We start from the raw sequence: 4413 nt of genomic DNA on the forward strand, positions 1-4413 counted from the left end.
TGTTTTTTAATCCAACTAGACAGTCTATGTCGCTTAATTGGAGAGTTCAGTCCGTTAACGTTAAGAGATAGGACTGAGAGGTATTTGGGAGTTCCTGCCATGTTATCCACCTTCTTGGGGGCTGTGAAAACTGGGTTCTTCCTAAGGTTCTTGGATTCTCAGTTTGTGTGCAGTTTCTTGGCCTTTGTTGCGTTCTTGTTGGTTTTCTATGTGTAGGACATCTTTAAGAATCTTTTGCAGGGCTGGTTTGGTGGAGATGTATTGTTTCAATTTTTCTTTGCTATGGAAGGTTTTTATTTGGCCTTCAGTTATGAAGGAGAGTTTAGCTGGGTACAGTATTCTTGGTTGATAGTTGTTTGTTTTTAGGGCATGGCATACGTCATTCCAGGCTCTTCTTGCTTTGATTGTCTCTGCTGAGAAATCTGAGGTAATTCTAATTGGTTTCCCTTTATAGGTGATTAATCTTTTCTCCTTGACAGCTTTAAGGATCTTTTCCTTGGTCTGGGTTGATCCTGTGTGGATTATAATGTGACGGTGGGATGTCCTATTCTGGTCTGGTCTATTTGGGGTTCTAAAAGCTTCTTGTATCTGAATAGGCCTATCTTTTTGTATGTTTGGGAAGTTCTCTGCTAGGATCCTGTTAAACAAATTTCCTAGACCATTAACTTCTGTTTCTAGGTGCTCCTCTACACCCATTATCCTTAAATTGGGCCTTCTGATGGTGTCCTCCAGGTGTTGGATAGACCTATCATATTTCTTGGACTTGTCTTGGATGGTTGTATGTTCTTTCTCTATAATATCTAGGCTGTCTTCAATCCCTGAGATTCGATCTTCTGCATGGTCTAACCTGCTGTCAAGACTCTCTACTTTGTTTTTTATCTCTTTTCCTTCTAATTGGTCAGCTTTGATGGCTTCAAGTTCTTTGTTGAAGCTCTGTTTTAGGTCTTGTATGAATTTCTTTACTTCCTTAATTTGGTGTTCAGTGTTTGTTCTCAAATCACTTAGTTGATTGGTTATGGTTTCTTTGGACTCCCATTCCTTCTGTTGGGTTCCATTCAACATTCCCTTTGTGGTCTCCCTGACTTCCTTCAGCTCTTTGTTAATGGATTCCATGAATGTCTTTAGTGATCTTTGTGTATTCTCTACCTGGTCTCTTAATTCGTGAATTACTCTTTGATTAGTTTCCTCCCTTCTGTGGGATTCCTGCAGTTCTCACCATACATTTCTTATCAAGCATTGTTGCCTCCTCCTTTGTTTTCCCTTCCCATTCCTTCCCATCTCCCCCCCCTTTCCCCATCCTCCTTTACTCCCATACCCCAACACCAAAGTTGTAAATTTCATTTTTCAACATAATGTTATGTACATCTCATTATTGCAATGGGTTCACCTGTAAAATTCCTATTTAAGCAGTTTCTTTCTCTCTCTCTTTTTTTATTGTGAAAATACTGTACAGAGGGGTTACAATTACATGGGCTAGATAATGAGTACATTTCTTATCAAGCACTGTAGCCTCCTCCTTTGTTTCCCCTTCCCATCCCATCCCATCCTCCCCCCTATTCCACCACCCTATCCTCCTCCCTCCGCCCCCTCCAAAGTTGTAAAGTTTGTTTTCTACATAACGACTTGTACATGTCATTGTTGAAATGGGTCCACTTGTATCCCTATTTAAATAATTTGTTTTTTCCCTTTCCCTCCCAAATTATACCAACATCAAATACAGTGAAACCAGGGGTTATACCATGGGGGAGGGATATACAAAGCACCAAAGAAATAATCTTATAAATAGGTTACTTGTAAATTATTTCTTTTATTCTTTTGGTGCTTGCTTATGCAAAGAGAATGAACATACACTTTGAGATACCATTACTAGAAGAATGTTCCAACTGAAATTAAATGCCAGTTACATGGAAGGGGAGATGACTAACACAGGTAAATTCCCAATAGGTTCTAACTTCAATTCTGTTTATGAATTACAAATGATACAGCTCAAAAGAGATAGTGAAATCTTATGCTTTGATTTCACCACCCCCCCAACTAAGAATGTGCAACCATAAGAAGACTCATATATGACTAAATTTTTGTGCATTTTTATACTTTGTGTGTGTGTGTGTGTGTGTGCGCGTGCGTGCGTGTGTGTGTGTCTTTGGACTTTGACTCAGGGTCTGATCTATGGCCTGAGCCATAGTACTCAAGGTCAGCACTCTTCCACCTGAGTCACATCTCCATTTCTGCCCTTTTGTTGATTAACAGGAGGAAAGAGTCTCTTGTACTTTCCTTTCCTGGGCTGCCTTTGAACTGGGATCAGCAGATCTCAGCCTTTTGTGTAGGTAGGTTTTCAGGCATGAGCTACATGCACTGGCCTCTTGTACATACATATGCCTTGTAGAACACCGGGATTTGAATTAATACCTCTCAAAACAGGACAATGTATAGCTTCAGGAACCACAGTCCCATAACACACAACTGGGCATGGAAGGGTTTCATTCTCAGGATTGGAACATTGTGAAGTTGCTGATCAGTCTTGCTGGCCATTTGCCCTCAACTGCATACCAGGTGATGGTCTGTTCTTCTCAGGTGTGTGCAGTTGTAGAGGCTCAGTAGTGGTCATTGTTCTTGGCAAGTTGGACTCAGAGAAGCAGCAGAAAATATAAAAAGATAGTAAGTTTAAATATTGCCATGGATTAGAGAAAAGCGATTGTTAAAAATCTCTCAAGTGACTATGGATAGAAAAAAATTACCTCAGCCCAATAAAGATATGTGGCAAAACTATTGTCACCATCATACTAAATGGGGAAAACTGAAATTATAAAAGTATTTCCTCAAAAAGAGTATATATAAGTATAACCAAGGAGATGAAGCATCGCTACAATGAAATGCACAAAGTATACATACATATAGTTCTTTGTTTTTCCTACATAGACTTCTCTTCGCTTTGTGAATCCAAAGAAATGGCACAACCCTGATTCCCCAGAGTATGTAGGAATGTCATTTACAAATCAGGAGAGGCATTATAAAGTCTCAGCTGAGGGCCATGTAGAGAAAAGAATGTTAGGATAAATAGGTTCTTCTCAGTGCCTTACAGAAGAAAAAAATACATGTATACCGTATACCTACAAACAATACCAGTAATGCATCCAATTTAGTTGATGTTTTTCTGATTCTGATCCAAAAACTAAGCAGGATTAAACCTTCAACTGTTAGGAAACTTTCTTGAATTCAAGCTCACTGAGAATGGAGCCTGAGTCCTCCTTCCTCACCATGGTTGCAACAGCAGGAAGAAGAGAAGCAAGTCTGCAACTACATGTCCAAACTACATGCCAATTCCTAAGGCTGATCCTGCTCAGGGAGAGCTGGTTTGGTGACTTAGTTTCCCTGCACTGCCATGGAGAACAAAGATATCTTGCGCTTGTAGACAAATTAATGGAATAGTTTTAAAATCAACGTTCTGGAAGCAGGGAAGTCTAGAGTGTCATCTGTTTTAGACTCTCTTCCTGACTGTTCACTTTCTTGTAATGTCCTCACAAGGACTTTGATGCCTGTGACACAGACAGAGAAAGAGCCATCCAGTGCCACATCTCCTCAAGACACTAGCACTACAGGACTTGCTACAGTCTCAGGGACCTCACATCACCTCACTCACTGTTACAGACTTCTCCAAGGACACATATCTCAGGGGGACATGAATCAGTCCTTGAAAGGTGGCCTTTGTTGATAAATGAGGCAGGAAATAGAGGCAAAGCCAAGCTTCCAGTCTCTAAATTCCAAAAACAAAAGACTTTACACCACAATTTAGCCTGCTGACAGCTCCTTCTGAGTGTCCCTGGTCCTAGTCAAATACCCAAGCCTGGAGACTCTTTGTTGATGATAAAACACTAACTGTGTTGTTTCCATAGTTTACTAACCTAGATAGGTCTTTTAATATATTGTGGGATTTTGCTACCATCTACTGGTATTATTTTAACATTACATTTTTAAAAACAGAATTCTATTTTTTTATTTTTTGTTAATTAAGTTTTTATTTTACTTCATTGCAAAGATGCTGTCCAAAGGGTTACACTTACATGAGTATGGTAATGAGTACATTTCCTGTCAAGCATTGTTATTCCCTCCTTGTTGTTCTCTCACTATTCCTTCCCTTCCCTACCTGGTTCACCTCTGCCTCAAAGTAGTATAGTTCATTTCCAATATAGAATCTTGTGGGTATCATCGTTGCAATGGGTCATCCAGTGTCCTTGTTTCAGCATTTTGTTATTCCCTTTCCCTTCCCCAAATTATAAAAATGTATATACAAGATTCTATACACGGGCTGGGAAAGTGGCTCAATGATAGAGCGCTTGCCTTGCATGCATGAGGCCCTCAGTTCGATTCATCAGCACCACATAAACAAAAAGAAAAAAGCCGGAAGTGGAGCTG

This window comes from Dipodomys merriami, unplaced genomic scaffold (genome assembly GCF_024711535.1).
Source record: "Dipodomys merriami isolate MVZ:Mamm:240054 unplaced genomic scaffold, mDipMer1.0.p SCAF_136, whole genome shotgun sequence".
NCBI lineage: Eukaryota > Metazoa > Chordata > Mammalia > Rodentia > Heteromyidae > Dipodomys > Dipodomys merriami.